The following is a 23,767-nucleotide window of genomic DNA, read 5'->3' as shown; positions in this document are numbered from 1 at the left end:
TCTACCGATTACAGTACTGTGGTCTGTTGCCTGCCTTTGTAATTGAAGGAAATGCTAAATTTCAGTTAGAGGTCATTTAAAATAAAAATACACTTTTTTCTCCACCTAAGAACACAGATCTCTGCAGGCGTGCGTCTCTGAGAGAAACTGGGTCTTTGTTGGTGATTTTCTTTGCGGGGGTAGGTCACAGAAACAAAGTAACTGGTGACCTGGCTAAGCTGTCAGTTGTCTTTGGAAAGGCATCAGCTGTTCTGAATTCTGGGTAGAACTGTTCATGCCGAAGCCTCTCCAGGTGGGTAGGGGTGGTGTGCCTGGGGGGTGTGTTAGACAACAGATGAACGCAGCATCTTAGGGGCCCAGGTCTTCTCAACCTCCACTACTTGTTAGAAACTCCTGGGGAGCTTTTGAAAATCCTGATTCCCACCCAGAGCGCAACCCATACCATTGAAAACAAACTCTCTGGGGGTGGGTCTCAGGTCTCAGTGTCTTTTAAAGGCCCCCTGGCAATTCCAATGTGTGAAATAACATACTCAACAGATATCTCAGTGGGTGAAGAGGCGCTCGTTTTTCTTTGAAAACAAACACAGATCGTGCAGTAGAGTGTGGGATCTGCATTCAGCTGATCACGAGGCTTGCAAGAGATGTCAGGTCTTCTGTCTCTGGCTTGTGGCCACCCCCTATTAGGAGAATGGGGGTGTGAGGAGTGCTGGTTCGCGCAGCTGAGCTGTAGCTCATTACGGTGGGTTCAGGTCGATGGCGGCTGGGCCCGTGTGCTCATTTCTGTCTCAGTTTGCCCCGCCGTGAGGGCCCCGAGGCTCAGGCCCCAACAGCAGCAGCCTGCGCTGCAAGCAGAATCCCAGGAAGAAGGAAATTAGCTCCTGATGGCTGGCTTCACTAACTCCAATGTCTGATGCCAAAGGCTCAGTTGAAGAAGCAGTTTTGGAAAACAGATTTCCAAAATCACTGGTCTGTGCATTTTTGTTAGGTCCACAAATTCTGCCTTGATCCAGGATGGCTGTCCTGTTCTCTCCTCTGCCCACCGGCTTCCTTCTCCTGGTCCTCAGGGCTGGCCAGTCCTGAGCATCTCCCAGAGTTTCCAAACCTGGCTGATCCTCAGAACACCTTGGCACATGCTGAAATGCATTTTCTCAGGGGGCTGAGATGGCACCTGGGCATCTGTGTCATTAAGAAGCTTCAGAGGCCATTCTGATGATCAGAAAAGTTTGCAAAAACCCAACTGATACCTACAACGTTGGAGCCCTACACATAGATAGACACGTGTGCACACTCAGACACACCCACCTCCACACGCAGAATAGAAGTGAGGCCAGGCGGTTCCCCATTCAGACCACCTGCCCTGATCATCCCAGTTTCCTACGGGATCTTTCCTTTAGGCCTCTGGGTCCCAGGCCAGCACGTATCGGCGAGGCTGTTCTATGGAGCGGCTGCTTGGAGTGGTGGAAAGCACACAGGGCTGGGAGTCAGGACATGGATTCTTCCTCTGGTTCTGCCACTGGTCCTGAGTGACCTTCGGCAAGTTCCTTCTCTTTCTCCTTCTGGGCCTCAATTCCCCGCTGATGACATGAAAGGGTGAATTCAGTCAATGGTTTTCAAAGTAGATTTGGAGAGCCCTGAGTTTTCCATGAGCACGAGTCGGCAAACTATGACCTGCACGGCAGATTCAGCCCCCTGCCCATTTTTATAAATACGGTCTTATTGGAACATGGCCATGGTATTATTTCTTTTTAACATATTGTCTGTGGCTCTTCAAAGGCAGAACTGGGTGGTTGAGGCAGAAACCATATGACCCCCTGTTTCAAGGGTTCCAAGACCTCCCCCCATCACCACCCCACATTCAGTGATGTATTAGAAGGGCTTGCGAGACGTAGAAGAAGTTATTCTCTTGGATTTGGTTTATTTCCATCATCAGTGGCAGAAAAAGACACATCAGGCAGAGTCTGGAGGAATCCACACCAGGCGTAGAGCCGTCTCTCCCCTTGCTGCCGGGAGAGGCTGCACAGAACGTCCTCCTTCTTCCAGTATCGAAATGCGGCAGCACGTGGGCAGCACTTCTGCCCAGAGGAGACTGCTCTGGACTTGGAGTCCGGGTTTTTAATGGGGGCATTTTATTAAGTGCATGATCGATCACAGTTCTCTGGATTCCACACCCCCATCAGGAAAGCAGGCATGCACTGTAAATTGCATTGCTTGTATGGACAGTCCAGGCAGGCTGGTCCAGCAGAACTGAGTGCCCCAGGCATGCGGACAACCGCATCACTTGGCATCGTAGGGAATGTCGTAGCGGAGTTCCCAGACACCAGGGCAAGCCATGCCTCCTGGAGAGCAGCATCAGGCCTGCTATGGTAACGCTTTCCTGCACACCTGCAAAACATTAAATATTTACTGTTTGGCCTCTTCTGGAGAAAGTCTGCTGACCCCTGAGTTGAAGAACCTTCAGACACCTGTGAGGGGAAGGTTGATGGGCTCCGACCCCCACCTGATCCCCCCCACTCCATCCTTGTTGCCCTCTGCCTCTACTGCCACCAGCCTCATTCAGGCCACCACCATCTCCCATTTGACAACTACAGAAGCCTCCTAACTGGTCTTCCAGAAGTGGCTCTTAACCCTTCTAGGCTACTTCCCACCCAGCAGCAGAGTGATCTTTTTGAAATATAAATCTGATGGGCACCTCTTTGTTTAAATCCATTCTGGGGTTCCCTGTGGTCTTTGCAATAAGATCCAAGTGGAGGGGCCTCTAAGGTCCTCCGTGAGCTGCCTCCTTGCTGCATCCCCCATCACTCTCCTCCTCTATCATTCCAGACCTTAGAATTCCAGATTTGGGGCTCCTTTCTGCCCCAGGACCTTCGCACATGCTGTTTCTCCACTGCGAGCACTCTTTCTCCCCGAGACCCTCCTTCCCCACCTTGCCTGAACAACCCGCAGTCACCCTTTAGGATTCAGTTTAAACATTATTTGGTCAGGCAAGTCTGTCCCAACTGCCAACCATGCACCCCTGGACTGACTTTCCAAAGCACTTATCATGTTTGCAGTGAAATAATCACATATATATGTCATATATATGTATGACCTGTATGATTTATTTATTTTCCATTTATTTGCAACAGATATTTACTGAGTGCCTACTCTTGTGTCAGAGATTATTATAGGTATTAGGCATATGGAATTAGTGGACAAAAGAGTGATCCCCGCCCCATGGAATTTATATGCTGGCTGGGGAAGAAGGCAGTAAACAAAATCAAGTAAAAGGTGCCATCCATTAGAGGGTGGCAAGAACCATGGAGACAAAGTGTGGACGTGGGGAAAGAGTGCTGGGGAAAAGGGCTGTGACTCCCAACAGGTGGCCAGGAAGGGCCTCTCTAAGAAGGCACCTTGGAAGCTGGGTCTGTATCTGCCTTGCCCACCACTGTGTCCCTAGGCCCTGGATAGCTCAGTGCCTGGTACATAATAGCTCAGTAAATGTTTGCTGAATGAATATAAGAGCCAGAGCTATTGTGGTTTTTAAAGAAAGATTTTGTTGCTTTAGCAAGAAGTCTAAAAACCTCCCGCTCACCAGATCTGTGAGCTGTAATGTGTTTTGTTTCTCTCTCAGTAATGGCCAGAAAATAGATATGTTTGTGTGTGTCTCCACCAAAAAGCAATAGTCATAGCTGATTGTCTGGACAGAGATACGGATAGTGACCCCAAAGGGTAAGGAAAACAAAACTCCAGGTAGCTAGTGTTTTTTGGAAGCTGGGGTGTGTTGCAGGAACGGCTCAGCATGTCTGGAAAGGGAGGTGGGAGCAGCCCTGAACCTGCTCTTGATGTGCTCTGGGGGCTGAAAGGCAGGCAGTGGAGTGTACAGTCATGATGAGTCTGCATAAGGGTTTTGATGGCTCCTCAAACTTTGGAGGCTGGTGCATCACGCAAAGCTTGTCTCCTTGTGGAGAGGGAGGGCAGCATCTGAGCAGGTCAGTAGAATCACAATGCCCCAGCTGGAATGTCTACTCGACAGATAGAGAGGTCCAGGTCAGGGAGGCTGAGCCACTTGCCTGTGGCCACACAGCCGCTTGGCAACCCAGTGAAGACTTAGAGCCCAGGGTTCCTGGGTTCTGGGAAGGACAACTCCTAAATGAAGGGTGTTGTCTTAAGAAGAAAACAGATCCACACTATCCTGTAACAACTGTTCCCATTTGTACATATTCCAGACCATGAAGAAGCAGAGGCCACTGGTTTTGATTCCTACTCTCCCGTTATTGGAGATGTGGCCTCAAGCAAGGTTCCTCACCTCTCTGGGGTGAGTCCCCTCTTTTCTAGAATGAGGATCCCAGGCTGTACTTGCCTGCGCCATCAGATGACCATGAAGGTCTAGGATGATGGCCCAGCCATGGAGGAATATTCTTTTCCTTTTATAGTTATGTACTTATTTTAATGTGCATTAGAAAAAAATCTGGGATATCAACCAAATCAAAATACACACACACACAGAGTTGACCCTTGAACAACACAGGTTTGAACTGTGTGGGTTCACTTATACATGGATTTTTTTTTTTTTCAGTAAATGCTACAGTACGATGTGTGGTTGGTTGAATCTCCGGATGCAGAGCCCCAGACACAGAGGGCCGACTACGGGACTTGAGCATCTGCAGATTTTGGTTTCTGTGTGAAGTCCTGGAGCCAGTCTTCTGAAGATACTAAAATCCACAAATCCTCAAGTCCCTTACTGTTGGCCCTCCATATCCACAGCTTCTGCATCTGCAGATTGAACAAACCACAGACCATGTAGTATTTTCCATCTGCAATTGGTTGAATCCAAGGATGTGGAACCGTGAATACAGAGGCCCGACAGTGTACACACTCACATGTATATATGTGACACCCCTCCCCACAACCTCACACACATACTCTGAAGGGTAATTTGGCAAGAACTTTGAAAACCAGGAGTGAGCATAGGCTGCCACCCAGAACATCCCTTATGTGTGTGCATAAGGAGGCATGCACACAGAGGTTTGCTTAAAAAAAAAAATAAAAAAATAAAAAAGATAAAAAGTTTATCATAGGAAACATTGGAAATAAATATCCATCAAATAATGACTGGTAAAAAATATATATGTGTGTGTGTGTGTGTATATATATGCATGATAAAATAAACAAGGTTAATTTTTTTTATTTTGCAAATTATGTTTATTATCTTGTCATAACATTCTTTTTTTTAACATCTTTATTGAAGCATAATTGCTTTACAGTGTTGTGTTAGTAAGGCAGTATTAAATAAATATTAGAACAAACATGGACATGGCAAAAATAGCGCAAGTGAAAGGTGGTTGGCTGAAGTTTGGGCCACAGCCGGGGCTGGAGGGACATCTGGGTAGCGTTAGGACTTTAGGTGGCCACGTGCTCCTGCTTGACACAAGAGACCAGCTCTCACAGTTAGAGAAAATTGGTCTGAGAGCTGCTGGCTGGAAATATTTTATCAGGAGGTCAGTAAAAGCCTTGGTCTTGGGCTTCCCTGGTGGCGCAGTGGTTGAGAGTCCGCCTGCCGGTGCAGGGGACATGGGTTCGTGCCCTGGTCTGGGAAGATCCCACATGCCGCGGAGCAGCTAGCCCCGTGAGCCATGGCCACTGGGCCTACGCGTCCGGAGCCTGTGCTCTGCAACGGGAGAGGCCACAACAGTGAGAGGCCCGCGTACCGGGAAAAAAAAAAAAAAAAAAAAGCCTCGGTCTTGTGTCTCTTGGTAGTGTTCTCCTTTTAGCAAGTCCAGATTATTTTTTTCTGAATACTCATCTTAAGTTAGTTTCCCATTTGTACTTCAAATTGCACCAAGAAGGAAAGTTCCTGGAAAGTGTCACTCGGTCTAGTTGTTTGGCTGCTCTTGGAGTGTGAACACGCTTGTTTCGTGGGGATGATCTAGAAGTTGCAATGTTCAGGCTGTGAGGGACTCAAGGGTTGATTCTGGAGCCACCTGGGTGGAGAGCTGGGAAGGAGAGGTGATGGGGACAGGTGAGCCACAGGGAGGTCATTGGTCCCCTGGGCTGCCCCATCCGGTCCCTGGGGAGTGGGGGGTGGTCAGTGATCTCAGGTGCACTGAGGGGTCAGCAGGGGGTGAAGCGAACACTTGGTTGGGGGTCCTTCCTGATCTGCAGACCGCACGAGGACAGGCATCCCGATGGTCCTGTGTACCACTCATCTGTCACCAGAGCCTGGCAAAGCCGCACCTTCCATTATTCCGGATGCTTGTTGCGTGAACCTATGTGCCAGACATCAGTGTGTAGAATGAGTAAGACCCCCCCTTCCCCGCAGGGGGACCCACAGTCTGGCATAAGAGGGCAGAGTCACCCCTCCTCGCCTGAGTTCTTGTCCCTGTAAGAAGAGGGAAGAGGGACTGGGCGAGATTGCAGCTTCCTTCCAGTCAGTTGAGAAGAATGTGGCAGCTTGTTACTGATAACCGTCCTTGTGCCAAAGCCAGTGCATGATTCAGCCTTTTGTACATACATCCAAGGGGATGGGAAGCGGCTGCCCTCTTGCCATGCCTTTCCCTCTCATGCCTTCCAGAGGCTTACTTGGTGGGGGCTTCAGGGGCGGGGGGTGCTGATGGCTGAGGCTGCACACGTTAGAACCCCCAAGTCTCCTGGTCTCTCCTGCAGCCTGAGGCACGGGCCCTGTCCTGGGGCTCCAGTGATAACTGGGGGGCTGCACATTACCATCAGAGCTTCACTTCTCTGCAGACATGTTGGGGGTTCCCGGAAGTCTTGGGCCTGGGGTGGGGGGGTGGTGCCCATGCAGGTCATCAGGGGGAGGGGAGGCAGTGACCCACAGGAGAAAGACGGTCCCCAGTGTGCCTTCCCGCCCCATAGGACGCTCTTCTCCCGGCATCCGGACCAGACTGATGAGGAGCTTAGATGCAGCCCTGCAGCCTCCCCAGGATCCAGCATCTCTATTAATTCCAGGCCCGGGCCCAGCTCCCCTACCCTCCTGCTTACAAGGGGCTCAGACACGCCTATTTGCTGTGTCATTTACATTTACAAAGGGACACAGGGAGCCTGACTGGTGCAAAGCTCTGGACCCCAGCTCCGCGGGGCCTTGGACAAGGGAAAATTCCCTTTGAGGGACCCTCCTGGCCCCTCTGGGCTTGTGTGGCAGGGATTCTCCATCAAAACTGATTGTCGGTCCGGCTCGGGGAGCGTTCACAACAGCCGCCTCTTCCTGTCTCCCAGCTAGTGAAGCAGGAGAGAGAACCCCAGAAAGCAAAAGTAGGTAAAGAGCTAAGTTGTGGGAGCCTGGGAGCTGGGAGAACACCTTCCTCACAGGGAAACGCGGGGTCGAGAGAGCCATGGCAGTTGTTTCCAGGTCTAAAAGGCTGTAGTGTCCGTGAGGGCTTCCCGACCACCTGGTTTAAAACCGCAGCCCCCTTCCACCCTCCACGCATTCTGCCCACCTTCCCGGCTTTGGTTTCTCCCTGACACTTGCCAACATTCAGACGTTGTTCATTGTGTGTCACTGTCCTCCACACGCTACAGTGTAGGCTCCGTGAGTGAGCGCAGGTGACTGATCTCTTCCGTTCGCTGTAGAACTCCAGCCCCCAGAACTGTGCCTGCCCCACAGTACGCACTCGATAAATAGTTTTTGAATGAGTGAAGGAAGGACGATTCCCACCAGAGCCTGTGTGACTTTGCATTACGGTGACGTAGCATACATTGTGGTTGGGGGTCTGCTCTCCAGAGAGAGGGGTTTTCAGTGCAGTGGAATCTGGTGTCGAGGGAACGAAATTTGAGACACCACTGCCCTTGAGCTGCTGGACGGCCTTCAGCCCATCCCTTTACTTCTCTGGGCTCAAGGCGCTCACCTCTCCGTCCAGGTATGACTATCTACTGCATAGAGTAGCCGTGAAGCCAGTGCGCCTGGGAATGCAAACACACTTCTAGTTTTCAGTTTGGGTGCCCGGCACATAGGAGGGCACCGGGAAGTCGGCGGTGTTCCTCATTCTGTGTCCACGCCACTGGCGCTGGCCAGGACAAGCCTAGGCCTCACAGCCCAAAGGGGAGGCCTTGAACTCAGAACCGAGAGCTTTTATCATGGGTCCAGTAAATTAAGTTTCTCGTTAAGCCCTTGAAGCTACACAGCAACTTGCTGCCTTTGTCCCCTGGCAATTTGCATTCCGTGGTCTGTTATAACTTTCTAAACATCTATTTGTCTTCTCTGTCAGCCCTGTGTTCTCTCTGAAGTATGAAGTGCTTCCACTCCATTTTTTTTCCCCTAAAATTTTTATTTTCTGCCTTTTCAGTATCTGGGGAGCCGAGGGGCTCTTGCAGGAAATCACATTTTCCCTGCCCCAGATTCCTGCCACTCTCGCTCTTCATTGTGTTTCAAGTGTGTGTTTTCAGGGCAAGAATAGAAAAGCCTGTCACAGATCCAGGTCGTGGGGTCTGCTTTCCCAGGGCGTGTACAAGTTCCCCAAGTCAGCCTCCTCTCTGGAGGGAACTGGAGCCTGTAGCTAAGGTGTCAGATCCTGGGGATGGGGTCCAAGGATGCCCAAACAGTGAGAGCCCGTAGAACACCAAATCTATCCCCCTCCCCACCCCAAAGGAGGACACATCAGGGAAAACAAGACCCCGGGTTAAAACCCTACCTGCTTACCCAGCTGGGACGAAGTGAGAGAGTGGCATGGACATATATACACTCCCAAATGTAAAATAGATAGCTAGTGGGAAGCAGCCGCATAGCACAGGGAGATCAGCTTGGTGCTTTGTGACCACCTAGAGGGGTAGGATAGGGAGGGTGGGAGGGAGGGAGACGCAAGAGGGAGGAGATATGGGGATATATGTAAATGTATAGCTGATACACTATGTTATAAAGCAGAAACTAACACACCATTGTAAAGCAGTTATACTCCAATAAAGATGTGAAAAATAAATAAATGAATAAATAAATAAAAGAAAACCCTACCTGATGAACCTCAGGGATGGGACCATGGAATTGCTTCCACCTGTTGGCAGTGTACTCTGATTCCAGGCAGGGACCCAAGGGAAAATGGGCCTCTTGGCTGTTGGACGTTCAAACCAATATTTACAAAATTGATATCGACTCAGAGACATTGGATGTGTTTTGGAAAAGATTACAAACCTCACTGACATGGGGGTTGCAAACCTCACGCCATGGGACTGAAAATCCCCCAAGGTCTCCTTTCGGTACGTTTGATTCTGGGTTAGGGTCACTGCTCCACCATGCTGGTTTGTTTTCCTCTCAGTACCAAGCAGGGGGGTGCAGAATCAGATCACACGTTGTTCTTATCTTCAAGGAGATGACAGCCTCTTAGGAAAGACACACAATAACAATAAAGTCAGTGATGAAGGGCTGTGCAGTGGTCGGAATTCTCCTGACACAGGTGTGCTCCTTCCAGTCATCAGGTAAACTCCTCTGGAATGAGAGATGCGTTATTGATCTGACATCATGTACACTTAAAGACAGTGAATGTTTCTTTCTTTACTGCTTGGAATTCCTTCAGAATTGCCTGCTGTTAGAATCAGAATTCCTGTACACGCCAGTGAGATTCTGTACATTGCTGGGCGCCCATTAAATTCTTCCAACCACAGGTTTACTCAAGGTGAAGGTTTGTGCTTTTTAGTTTTCAGCAGTTTTAGTGGCACCTTATTAACCTGCAGTCTTGATGGTTGAAGAGCTGCTCAGGTATCCGTAAGAGTAGTGATACTGGTTACTGCTTATCATTTCTTTTTCCTTTTTTTTTTTGCGGTACGCGGGCCTCTCACTGTTGTGGCCTCTCCCGCTGCGGAGCACAGGCTCTGGATGCGCAGGCTCAGTGGCCATGGCTCACGGGCCCAGCCGCTCTGCGGCATGTGGGATCTTCCCGGACCGGGGCACAAACCTGTGTCCCCTGCATCGGCAGGCGGACTCTCAACCACTGCGCCACGGGGGAAGCCCTGCTTATCATTTCTTGATGGCTGACTCTATGTCAGTTACTGTGCTTTATGAACTTGTCATTTAATTTATCCAATTCACTCAATCAGCAAATAGTCAGTTGTTGAAAATTATTCTGTTCCAGACTCAGGAGCTAAGTGCTATATATAAGTACCTTAAATTCTGATGACCAATAAGTCCTTAGATTCTGTGACCGAGAGAAAAGTCCTATCTTATAGGACCTGAGAATCTTAAAACCCATGACCTAAAGGTTTTCATATGAGGAGTCAGGGCTCCAAGAGGTTAAAGCACTAGCGTCTTGCTTATAGAGCTAGCACTTGAACCCAGGTGAGTCTGACTTGGCCGTGTAAAGGATTCAACGCTGAAACTTTCTGTCATATCTGATTTTTCTGGGCTCACTCTCTCTCTGCCCAGCACTGGGCTGACAGTCCTGGTTCTGGGGTCTTTGAGCATCCCAGACCTATGTGACTATTTTGCAGGAATCCTAGAATCTCAGCATTGGGTGAGATTCCCACCCGAGGTGCCCAGTGCAGGAATGCCCTCTGTAGTAACCTGGTCAGCCACTGATTGGCCCCTCCTGTGACATGGAAGCCCCTCACCTCTACTTTGGGACAGCTTTCTACTCACCTGGGTCCCAATGTTGAGATATTCATTTATTCTTTCTCCACTCATCTGCTCTAAGTTGGCAGTCCCCCACTTTGAGAGTATCCACCAGGGTTGAACACACTAATTTAAATGGAGCCTAAACTACTGAGGCACAAGCCAGCCTCCTCTGGGCTAATAGAATAGCCTCCAAGATGGGCCCCGTCCTCCAAGGTGGTCCTCTTACTCACTTACTCACTCTCTTCCTCACATAGCAGACCCAGGGAGCTCTGAAAAAGGAATCCTGGATCATGCAACTTCCTGATGTTGTTCTTCAAATATATTTTCCTTTAATGCTTTGAATATATCTATAATAACTACTTTACAGTCTTTGCTAAATCTGACATTTTTAGGATTTAGGTCATGTTTTTCTGGTTTTTTGTTTTGTTTTTTTTTGCATGTCTGGTAGTTTTTGACTGAATATTGTGAATAGTATGTTGTACACACTCTGGATTTTGTTATCTTCCTCTGCAGAGTGTTGTTTTTTTTATTTTAATAAGTAGTTCCGTTACTGGCTGATGACCTTAAACGTATATAGGTTCAACTTTGTTTTTTAGTGTGGATCTGTGGAAATCCCAAGCTGTTTCCCAAGCTCCTCTAATTTAATAGGACTGGGTAGGACTTAATGGGATTCTGAACTCTGTCTCCCCTGTAGATCTTGCCAGGGCTTGGCTTTAGGGTTTATTAGGATGGAGCTAGAGTAGTGATTACTCTAGAGTGATGGTTCTCAACCAGGGAAATTGTGCCTCCCAGGAGACACTTGGAAATGTCTGCAAACAGTATTGATTGTTAACAACTTGGGGGGTTACTGGCATCTAGTGAGCAGAGGCCAGGGAGGCTGTTAAACATTCTACAATGCACAGGACAGCCCCTGCAACAAAGAATTATGGGTCCCAAATGTCCATAGTGCCACAGTGTAGAAACCCTGCTTTAGGACATGGTTCTTTCCCCTAATGGAAGGTCTTCCTGTGTCTCAGCCAGGTAGCAAGGGTGAATACTTGGTGTTGACCAGATCTGTCTACTCGGGCAGGGAGGGAGCCCCGATCCCCTGGCACTGCTCTTTCCCTGGCAGCGTCTGGCCTCTAGTGTCTCTGTTGCATTTTCAACCCCAAGTGGTGCTATCTGGGAAGTCTTGGTGGTCTCACCCTGGATTTTTACATCAGCCACAGCCTCATGGGAACCTCCACAGGGACATCTGGGGCATCCGCTCTGCACAGTTCCCCCTTTCCTGTGCCCCGCACTGCAGATTCCAGCTATTTCAGCTGCCCTACTCTCTGGCCCTGCCTGTTCAGCTTGACGGGACTGTGTGTTCTGCTTGGCTCTAGTTCTTGTCCCCAGGCAGAGGGCTCAGCACACCCCTCTTGGATCTTCCCATCTCTCAGGGGTAGCAGTCTTGCCCTGCATGTTATCTACTGCCTGAAAATGGTTATATTTTTGTCTGCTCTGATAGTTGCTTATGGCAGGAGGGCCATTCCTTACCCGTCACTCAGGACCAGAAGCAGAAGTCTGACTCTCCTGCTTACAAGCCCTAGCAGCTTCCCCTTGCAGTAGGATTAAAAATCCAGACTACTCACCATGGCCGAGGCTGAGGAGCCCTCGGTGGCCTGGTCCCATGTCCCACATGGTCCTGGGCATCCCACGCGCTTTCCTACCACAGACCCTGTCTGTCTGGGCCACTGCCCCATCAGATATTCCCAGGTCCAGCTCCTTCTCACCCTACAGGTCTCCGCTTCAAAGTCATCTCTGATCAGCTGAGCTCAAACATCCCCACTAAACCCCGTGACTTTAACCAAGCCCCTGTTTTATTTTATTCACGGGGCTGATGGCTCTCTGAACCGATCGCGCGTTCATTTGTTGAAGCCTCTCTGTTCGCCTCCCTCAATTAGAATATGGACTCCCTGGCACCTGGCACGGAGCCTAGCATATGTTAGGCTCCCAGTCAATACTGGATGAGAAGGTGGGTGGATGGGTGAGTGGGTGGGTGGATGTCATATGGTGGTTTAGATGAAGGACTGCTAACAGAGGAGAGCCAAATTATTTCCAATTATATGTCCCAGAGAAGATTTTATGAAACAGGGAGCCTTTCATTTCATCCTTGAAGGATGGGGAAGGGAAGGCTATCTGGAGATAAGCAAAGACCAGAAAGTCTACATATACGAAGGAAATGGTAAGAAGTTCGGGGTGGCTACAGGATAGGTTTTGTGACAGGGAATCACAGGAAATGAGGTTGAGACAGTAGACTGAGACCCCTCCATTTGAGAGCATCCTGTGTCAAGGCCGGAGAGCTGAAGATTTCATCCAGTGGTCGGTAGGGAGCTGTTGAGCATTTCGGGGCCAGAGGTTGACTGGCATGAACAAAGCTGTAACGTCAGACGATTCTGCAGACAAGAGAGGGTCAGCAGAGCTTGCCATCAGAGAGCTTTAGAGTCGAACGGAGCTGCATTTGAGTGCCTGCCTCTCCCTCACCCACTGTGTGACCTTGAGCAAGTGACTCACTCTCTCTGAGACTCAGTTTCCTCTCTCGTAAGCCTCTAGCAGGCAAGGTCCCATCTTTTACTCACCTCCTGCCCCCTCGTAGATATGGTAAGGTTAGATGAAACAGCACAGGGGAACTTCTCCAGGTGTGTAGAAAGAGCGAGAAAATTGAGTATGTTTGGAGGTGAAGAGGGAAGAAGCAGAGATACGTACCAGATGACCTTGATCTGGGGGGGAGGGGAAGCTTTGCCATGTCATAGGGGGTATGAGAAGCAGCGCTCCAGCTGTGATGTCACAGGTGTATGGGCAGGTGTGGCTGGAGTTAGTGCCATTGTGTGAGTTTGTCTAGCTACTTGCAGAAGCCCGAGAGGCGCTACAGAGAAAAGAGACCGATGTCAGCAAACATTCAGGATGCACCTACTGTGTGCAAGCCCTGCCCATGGGGTGGAAGTATGAGGGATGAATCAGGCACTGGTTTTACCCTTGAGATGTCACCGGGAGTGGCCACAGCTGGGGCTGGTGAGAGCCACAGAGAGTGAGGACTCCAGCTCTACAGCACAGGAGAGGAGCAGCTGCAAGCCCATCTCCAGGGGTTCTTAGGCCAATGTTTTAGAATTCCAGTCTTATGTTTATTCATCCGGCAAGTATCACTGAACACATACTGTATGCCAGGTATTGCGCCTGGTCTTTGCTTTGAAAATGAATCAACAGAAATGTACAAAGTATCCACTCTTGCCAGACATTTGCTGGGCTCTGTGGGAGTTGGGTGGAGGGGTGGATGAGCGATATATTCTAGGACAGGACTTTTTTCATTGGGGGAGGGTCTTTGGCCACCCCTCCCCAAAGTTAGACATAAAATATTGTATATTAAGCATGTTCTTTTTCAATTAATAAACGTTTTTAAAGCAGGTTTAGCTTTACAGAAAAATTAAGCAGAAAATATAGAGTTCCCATATATCTCCTCTCCCCTGGTCCCACTTTTCCCTATTATTAACATCCTATATTTCTGTGGTACATTTGTTAAAATTGATGAGGCAGTGGGCTTCCCTGGTGGCGCAGTGGCTGAGAGTCCGCCTGCCGATGCAGGGGACACGGGTTCGTGTCCCGGTCTGGGAAGATCCCACATGCCGAGGAGCAGCTGGGCCCGTGAGCCATGGCCGCTGAGCCTGCGTGTCCGGAGCCAGTGCTCCGCAACAGGAGAGGCCACAACAGTGAGAGGCCTGCGTACCGAAAAAAAAAAAAAAAAAAAAAAAAAAGATGAGGCAGTATTGATACATTATTATTGCAGTATTTGCTAAATAAGTCCATTGTTTACATTAGGGCACACTCTTTGTGTGTTGCAGGCTATGGGTTTTGACAAATGCATCATGTCATGTATCCAGCATTATGGTGTCATACAGGAAGGACAGTTTCACTGCCTTAAAATTGCTCCACTAGGCATCCCTCCTCCTTCCTCACCAAACCCCTGCCAACCACTGATCTTTATTGTCTCCATAGTTTTGCCTTTTCCAGAATGCCATACATTATGTAACCTTTTCAGATTGGCTTCTTTCACTTAATAATATGCATTTAAGGTTCCTGCATGTCTTTTTGTGTCGTGATAGCTCTTTTCTTTTTATCCCTGAATAATATTCTGTTGTCTGGTTGAAGCACAATTTGTTTATCCTTTCACCTATTGATGGACATCTTGGGTACTTCCAAGTTTGATCATTGTGAATAAAGCTGCTATGAATATCTGTGGGCACGTATTTCGTTAGCATCTTTTTCTTAAAAAGAGTCCATTCACCCCCAACAGAGATCCCTGTTCTTGGCTTTCAACCAGAGCTGCAGGTACAGTGTGGGGTCCCATCAGACTAATTGGATTTCATGGCTCATCAGCTTACTAACTGTGTAACTGCAGCCACATTACTTAGCCTCTCTGTGCCTTGATTTCCTCATCTGTAAAAAGGGTTGTTGTGAGGATTAAATGAGACAATGCTCATTCATTGTGTGGATAGCATTGTGTCCAGCACTTGGTAAATGCTCAGTAAATGTTAGCTGTTATCTTCTTTAAGAGTTGAACATGCCTTTAATTTTATTTTCTTGACCAAAACTTCAGGCATTTTTGTGGTGCTGCCTAGTATGAACTTGTTAACCCATCTTGTTCTCACAGAATATGCTTTTAAACGCTTTTAGAGAACAGATACAGATGTTAATGTAAGCTATTATGCTAGCTGTCATCGTACATGTAGGCAGAACTAACCGACATTTCAAGAAATCTAAAACCTTATGACTCCAAGTGTGGTCCCCAGACCAGCAGTAGCATCAGCCTTATTTGGGAGGTTTTTAGAAATGCAGATTCTCAGGCCCCATCCCCAACCTGCCCCATCAGAGTCTGCATCTCAGCAGCATCTTCACTGGTTTTACAATGTGGGAGTTTGAGGAGCACTGATCTAAGAGCATTCAGGTCTGGCTGAGACGTATCAGACACATCAGTGAAGGCTGTGGTCAGGGAGGAAGAGGTCCTGGGGCCAAGTAAGGTGAGCAAGGTTTTCCTGGGTGTTGGGGCCACCTACCTGCTCTCGCTCATGTTCCAGGGCAGAGGGTGGGAGAGATCACTCTGGGAATTCCTGTACCCATCTCTCTCAGGATCATTTGAGAATGGAATGGATCCCTTCAGGGATCGCCCACCCTCTAAAACTACACTGTCCATCACAGGAGCCACAAGCCATATCTAACCATTTAAATTTTTTTTTTTTTTTTGCGGTACGCGGGCCTCTCACTGTTGTGGCCTCTCCCGTTGCGGAGCACAGGCTCCGGACGCTCAGGCTCAGCGACCATGGCTCACGGGCCCAGCCGCTCTGTGGCATGTGGGATCCTCCTGGACCGGGGTACAGACCCGTGTCCCCTGCATCGGCAGGCGGACTCTCAGCCACTGCGCCACCAGGGAAGCCCTAACCATTTAAATTTAAAGTCATTGAAATTAAAGTCAATATTCCGTTCCTCGGGTTCAAGAGTCAGATTTCAGATGCTCAATAGCCACATGTGGCTGGTTCCTCCCATGTCAGACAGAGCAGATATAGAATGTTTCTATCATTGCAGACCATTCTGTTGTACTTTTGTGCTCTAGAGGGATAAAGCCTCAAGAAGCAGAAGAGTCTGTGGAAACTCAAACTCCAGTTGCATCGGGTGCCAAGTGAGCCCTGGCTCTCTGAAGGCATGCTGTTGGCATTGTGGGTTTCTTTCCTCTACCCCTTAGGGGCCTGGTTATTTCCAGAAGAGTTCAAAGAATGCACATTGAAGAATTAGGACCAGAACTGTGGCCACAGCTGTCTTGGGCAGAGTGGACTGCAGTGGAGTTCCACCCAGTGACATGCCGAGGAGGCTGTGCTAGCTGCATTTGCAGTGGCCCCAGGATGGGAGGAAAGGGTCTCCCCCCCAGAGCAGTGGGAAGACAGAAGACACGGGTGCCCAGTTAGTCAGAGTGGCTCTTAACTAGCCTTTTCGTCTTTCTGAGCAAGAAATACCAGAGGACACAAATTTCCCTCCAGCTTCCACACTCTCCCCATCCTTGTTATTGTTTTCCACCCCTTTTTAAATTCTGCTTTATTACTGTATAGAGTTGATACTTATTTGGATTTTACAATGTGTTTACTGATTTCTTTGCTTCCTGTTATTTTTACTCTTTTCTAATAGATTAAACTTCTTCTTGTTGGAGTACATCCTTTAGTAGTTCTTTCAGCAAAGGCCTTTGGGAACTGAGCTCTCTTAGTTCATAACTGAAAAGGTATTTATTTCACTGTCACCCTGGAATGGGAGTTTAGCTGGGTATGCAATTCTAGGACAATAGTTTTAAAGTGTCTGTTTAAACTTGGATGCCCACTTTGCAGGAGCACCGTGTGATCATACCCATACCTGATATTTCCATACCGAGTCCTGGGCTGAGGGGCAGAGTTTTCTGACACCTCATTCACTATAAGACAATCCCTTTCTGGCTCCTAGGTTTTTGCAGTAATCCCACCCAGTTTCTGGTCATGCCCAGGGCCTGGAATCTTCTATTTTAAATAATTTGTTTTATTGAAGTATAGTTGATGTACGGTATTATGTAAGTTACAGGTGTACAATATAGTGATTTTTAAAGTTTATACTCCACTTATAAAATACTGGCTATATTCCTGTGATGTGTAATATATCCTTGTAGTTTATTTTATATATGATAGTTTGTACCTCTCAATCTCCTACCCCTATATTGCCTCCCTTCCCTCTCCCCACTGGTAACCACTAGTTGGTTCTCTATATCTGTTAGTCTGTTTCTTTTTTGTTATATTCATTAGTTTGTTATATTTTTTAGATCCCACATATAAGTGCTATCATACAATATTTGTCTCTGTATCATATTTTAGATTCCACATATAAGTGATATCATGGAATTATTGTCTTTCTCTGACTTACTTCACTTCGTATGATCATCTCTAGGTCCATCCATGTTGCTGCAAATGGCATTATTTCATTCTCTTTATGGCTGAGTAGTATTCCATTGTATAAACGAACAACATCCTCTTTATCCATTCATCTGTTGATGGACACAGGTTGCTTTCATATCTTGGCAATTATAAATATTGCTGGTATGAACATTGGGGTGCATGTATCTGTTCGAATTAGTGTTTTTGTCTTTTTCAGATATATACTCAGGAGTGGAATTGCTGGGTCATATGGTAGTTCTATTTTTAGTTTTTTGAGAAACCTCCATACTGTTTTCCACACTGGCTGCACCAATTTACATTCCCACCAACAGTGTACAAGGGTTCTCTTTTCTCCACATCCTCGCCAACATTTGTTATTTGTGTTTCTTTTGGTGGTAGCCGTTCCAACCGGTGTGAAGTTATATCTCATTGTGGTTTTGATTTGCATTTCCCTGATGATTAGTGGTGTTGAGCATCTATTCATGTGCATGTTGGCCATCTGCATGTCCTCTTTGGAAAAATGCCTATTCTGCCCATTTTTCAATTGGGTTGTTTGGTTTTTTTGATATTGAGTTGTATGAACTGTTTGTGTATGTTGAATACTAAGCCCTTCTTGGTCATATAATTTGCAAATATATTCTCCCATTCAGTAGGTTGTCTTTTCATTTTGTCGATGGTTTCCTTTGCTTTAAAGCTTTTACGTTTAATTAGGTCCCATTTATTTATTTTTGCTTTTATTTCCTTTACTTTAGGAGACAGATCCAAAAAAAATATTGCTGTGATTCATGTAGAGCAATGATCTACCTATGTTTTCCTCTAGGAATTTTGTGGTTTCCAGTCTTAAATTTAGATCCTTAATCCATTTTGAGTTTATTTTTATACATTGTGTTAGAGAATATACTAATTTCATTCTTTTATGTGTAGCTGTCCAGTTTTCCCAGCACAAGTTATTCAGGAGACTGTCTTTTCTCCTTTGTGTATTCCTGCCAGGGCCTGAAATCTTAATTCTGTCCTTGGGAAGGAATTTAAATTCTAGATCCTCAGGTGTCTCTCTACTTGGATATCCCCATGGGTTGCTGGGTCTATTCCTAGTCCTCATCTTTTAGCTTTGACTTTCATTTCTGGCATCTGGAAGAATTTTCTATCGCCCTTTCCAGACAGGTTATGAATTTTCAATATCTGTTATATTTCATACTTATTTGTTTTCTGTATCTCTCATAAAAATATGTTGGACCCTTGGTATTTGCTTTTCTTCATCTGCTGGTCTTGAGCATGACATACTGAACGTTTAAGCAGGAAATTAATATTAAAGGAAGTAGCCCTGAGTGCTTAATTCAACAGTTCAGTTTTGTTCATAAAGTCATATGTTTGTGGTGATGACTCCATATTTCATACTATCCATGATTATGTTTTCTGACAGTGAATTTGTCTGTAGCACATGGAGTAAAATCATATTTGTCAAGGTTTTTGACAAAAAGTCCCATGGGCCCCATTTATTTGCTGTTTTAACAAATTTGAGAGTCAGTTTCTAGATTCACCTTCTTCTTTTGTGGACAAGTTGCTGAGTCCCAGAGAGAGGACATGACTTACCCACGGCCACAGCTGGGGGAGAACAGGACGAGGACATAGAACCTCCAGTTTGAAACATCTATTATCTTTCCACCCTTTGAGCCTGTTTCCCCAGCTATGAAATCAAGAGGTTAGAGCAGACATGGAATAAGGTCCTGACTCACTAGCTTTGTACCCTTGAGCAGGTCACTTAACCTCTCTGGGCTTCTATCTTTATAAGCCCAACCCTCTCCACCTCAAGTGACTGCTGAGAGTACCAATGGGGCTGACCCGTACGACAGACCTTTGAGGAACACAGGGCCGCCAAGAGGTGTACGCCGTTCTTTTCTGGAAGATGCTAAGACTGCCTCCCGAGATACCTCCTTAGTGAGGAAGGCGCATGCTTTGCAAATGCAACATACTCTGATGATTTCTGACCCAGCACAAATGGGAGCAAGGAGAGCAAGGCTTTCCTCTGCCTGCGAGCAGCAAGGTGACAGGGCTTTGATACATCTGAGTTTGCTGGGGATTGGGACTTTTGATGCTGAAAACTCACTGGTGTGTGAATCTCATGTTCTGCCTGCCTCACTTCTCGTGTGCAAGCGAGAGCTGAAAAGACCCTCAGGGCCAGTACTGAGTCCTGCATGACATTCACAAAGAGGGTGGAAGCTGCTCCGGCTCCTTGATTAGCGCCGAGAGACACCCCACTTGGCTCGGCCGCTCCCTCCGTGCCGTTCCCACCCTCTCCTGCCTGCAGGAGGTACTGTTGCCCAGTGGGAAACTCCTAGGCTCAGGATCAGGGGGCCAGCTCCATCACTGACCTTGGAGGGTCATTGTCCCCCCTTGTGATGAGTTCCCTCAGCCATAATGAGGGCATCAAGTAAAATCACTGGTTTTCAATCTTTTTACGATCAATGACCCTTGACTTTTCTTTCTCCCCTTATGACCCATTCTGGGCTATTTCATGTGGACAGGAAGTTCCTATTAGCGGTTGTATGTGTATGATTAATAAAGGTGCCAGGGCTTCCCTGGTGGCGTAGTGGTTGAGAGTCCACCTGCCGATGCAGGAGACACGGGTTCGTGCCCCGGGACGGGAAGATCCCACATGCCGTGGAGCGGCTGGGCCCGTGAGCCATGGCCGCTGAGCCTGCGCGTCTGGAGCCCGTGCTCCGCAACGGGAGAGGCCACAACAGTGAGAGGCCCGCGTACCGCAAAAAAAAAAAAAAAAAAATGTGCCAGAGCCCAGGAATTAGTCTTTAAAATGTCCTTCTATGAAAGTCAGACCCAGAGATTGGAGATGATTTATCTATGAGCATGTGAATATTTTTATGTTATAAATCACCCACATGTCTCCAAGGTTATAGATGATAGCACATTAAGAGTTTTCAAGGCCATGTGAGTAAGTGGGGGAAGAGGGTTGCATGAATGCCATTCTAAGCAAATATGTGATTAACATCCTTGGGGGCTTAATCCTAACTACACAGGCTCACCACCCAAGACTACCCTTCCAGAACATAGACAGCATCTCTTTCAACCATACCTCCCCCACGGGGGCTACCATGCTGCCCAGCACCCAGTACGTGCTCACTAAACACCTGTTGTAGAATGCCATCATCTCAGCGCTAGGCTCCTGCCCGGGGCTGCCATGATAATTGTTTATACCTCAAAATAGATGACAGAGTAGAGAAGACACAAAGGGAGGAAGAAAGTAAAGGTTCTCTAAGAGAGACAGATGAGGAAAACACATTACAGACATGGACATCTTAGTGAATGCCTCAGAGACAGAGCATCACATGTATCCGTGAAACCATATGCAGAGGGCGACGGTGGGGGTGGGGAGGGTGTGTGCCCTTGTGCCTTCTTGGTCACCACTCCTGCTCCTCTCTTGAACCCTGGAAGGTTGTTCCACCTCAGCCTAAAAGGAATTGTGGCTGACAGTGAGGTTTAAGCCCTGCTCAGATAAATCCACAAATCGCAGTTGGAGGATTTAAAGAATTCAGATGTGTTTTTAATCTTTGAGGTCAAGGAGACTTGTGAATCCCAGAAAACTCTGAGATTTCTGGTCGCTGACTGAATGCTGGGTTTGGCCCCTGACTGTCACCTGGGCAGAGCTAGGATTTCCTCAGTTTAGTCCCCACTGATGCGCTCGTGAGGTACTGGCCACAAAACACACATCTTCTCCCGGACATGTCCCTGGGAAGCGTTTCCCTCCCTCTTGGCAGTTACGGACCCATCTCCCCAGTGAGTCCACAGTTCCCACTGCTGCATGGGAGCATCCTCTCCAGCATCCTGTTGGTTCTACCTGCCCAGGGAACACTCACATCTTACCCGCCACCTAGATTCTGCCATTGACATTTTGCTGTGTTGGCTTCATCACAGACCTTCCCAAGACTTGTATCCATCCATCCATTTTATTTCTTTGGATACATTTCAGAGTAAGTTGCAGACATTGGCACACTTCATTCCCCAAAGACTTCAACATTCATGTCTTGATTTATTTTTAAACTGGTCATTCTGTCATTCTTGGTTTTGTTGCTCAAGCAGATGCCTGGGGACATCACAGAGAGGTGTGAGGAGTGAGGACAGTCCCTCTGTCAGTTGGCTTTGCCCAGAGCCGAGGCCACCCTCCTGTAGCATCACTTGGGAGGGAGTGTTGTGGCGGCCTGTCTTGTCTCCTGTGCGTGCTCACGTGAGGTTAGCCATCCCTTCTGTTTTCTCACCCTGCACGACCTTGACTTGCGTGGTCAGGAAGATGACCTCGCAGCTTATGGGTGGGGGGCAGCCTGCCATATTGTGACGGTCGTGCACTCACACAGTCTCTGGACCTCTTCTGCCCTCTTCCTGGGCACTCTGGGCTTGCTGCTCTGTTAGTCAGCCTCCCGAGCATCTGGTGTCGTTGAAGGCTGTCACCTCTCCGTTCGGATGAGCAGAGGAGAGGCGGTGTGGAGCAGATGGCTATGTGACCGTGAAGGCTGGCAAGGACGTGCGGTGGGGGTGGGCGGTGGAGGGAGAATTTGTGAGCGGACACAGGCAGGTCCGCGGATGTCAAGCACCGCCTCCACTGGGATGTGGGCCTGGGAGGAGCAGAGACTCGGGTGATAGGCTGGTCGCCCGGGGCTCTCTCCTCTTGGTTGAGATGGTGCAAGTCTATTGGGGAGATTAAAGGGAGGGCTTTGGGGTCAACAAGTCTGGGTTTGGGTCTTCTCCCTACTGGCTGGCTGATCCAGGGCCACTTCTAGAGCCTCTCTGGGCCTCTGTTTCCTGGTCTGTAAGTGGAGATAATAACAGCATCTGACTTGAGGTGTGGCGAGGACCACACGAGATGAGCAGTCAGCTTCGTAAGCCCCCAGCAGAGAGGGAGTCTGCAAGGGCTTGGGATCCTGGATGTCTGTGGCTGAGATGATTAAGAAAACCCACCCACCTTCTTTTTTCAGGAGCAGAGGGTGTCTTTGCATCCCCAGGCGATGCTCACACAGGCAGCCATGAAGGCCCCCACAGCCTCAGTGGGTTTCCCCTTTGTTCTTACTCCTAATGACACCCGGAGGCAATGGCCCCAGGGAGACAGAGAGGCGCCCTGAGGCCTTCAGAGCCCCGCTCCCTGGGGTTTGTCTGTGGGCCTGGGGGAGGAAGGAGGTGTGACTAAGAAGGAGGCTTGTTGGGCAGCTCTCGGGGCAGTTCTGAGACTCTGCAAGGGGGCCAGGGTCCTGCCCCTGGTGCAGCTGTGATACCAGGTGGGGAGGTGGCGGGGCTCTGGGACCAGCCCCTGACTGTGCCGAGAAGAGGTGACTTTTCTTCTGCTTACCCTCCTGGGACACACCTACTCAGCCCCTAGACCCTTCAAAGATTCTTCTCAAGCCGGAAGTCAGGAGCCATCTTTGGCCACTCAGCCCCTCCCACTGGATGAGCATTTACTGTGAGCCAGGTGCCAGCACGCGCTCTACACATGCTGACTCATGTCTCCAGAACCCCCTGGAGCTGTTCTTGTTCCCATTGTGCCCACAAAGAAACTGAGGCTCGAGGAGTGACCTCCTTGAAGTTGCCCAGCAGAGCTGGCACTCAGCCAGATCTGCCTGACTCTGTGTGACTAGGGAAAGCATTTGGCTGACTTCCTTTCCCCACATACACTTGCTAGATTGCTAGCCTCCGAGCAGGGGATCGGCGTTCTGAATTATCTCCGTACTGGCCATGCCTGGCAGATATATATGGTGCTCAGAAAACGTTGTTGAGGGGAATTGGCCCACTGACCATCAAGTTTCTTACCAGCAGAAAACCTCAGAGATCTTCTGCCCTAACTTCCAAGGCAATGCAAGAATTGCATCCCCAACTATGCTTGGTTACCTCTACTAACAGGGAACTCATCCCAGGGCTGGGGGTCTCAGCCAGGGAGGAAGCTCTTCCGTTGTTGACTCTGACTGACCTCCCCACCCCTCCACCGCCACCATGGATCCCCTCTGGGAGGCTGCTCAGGGCCGAAATTTGAGCACTTTGCCTTGCCCCATCAGAATTCTTTTCATGTGGAATTGAGTAGCATCTTCTGCATCCACCCTGTGGCTACCATAGGTATTTTCCCACCTCAGCCAAAGACGAAGTGATGAATGAAATACCAGCTCTCTGAATCCATGGGATTCAGGAAGGAGCATTCCATCCCCTCTCTCGGTCCTTAGCATTCCCACTAGGAAACTCCAGACAGTCCTTTCTTTTCCCTACCTCCAGGCCTTTGCTTATGCCA

The 23,767-nt window shown here is 48.4% G+C and overlaps 1 protein-coding gene across 1 annotated transcript in view; it reads left to right on the top strand.

Moving 5' to 3' along the window:
- The window catches only part of SLC6A11 (solute carrier family 6 member 11), a gene marked incomplete at its 5' end in the record, with an annotated part of 120,092 nt that overhangs the window by 54,826 nt on the left and 41,499 nt on the right, over nt 1–23,767 (top strand). The gene's annotated exons all lie outside the window — the stretch shown is intronic.

This window comes from Hyperoodon ampullatus (assembly GCF_949752795.1).
Source record: "Hyperoodon ampullatus genome assembly, chromosome: 10".
Taxonomy (NCBI): domain Eukaryota; kingdom Metazoa; phylum Chordata; class Mammalia; order Artiodactyla; family Ziphiidae; genus Hyperoodon; species Hyperoodon ampullatus.
The sequence above is the reverse complement of the archived record's forward strand: the minus strand, read 5'-3'. Positions and strand labels throughout refer to the sequence as shown.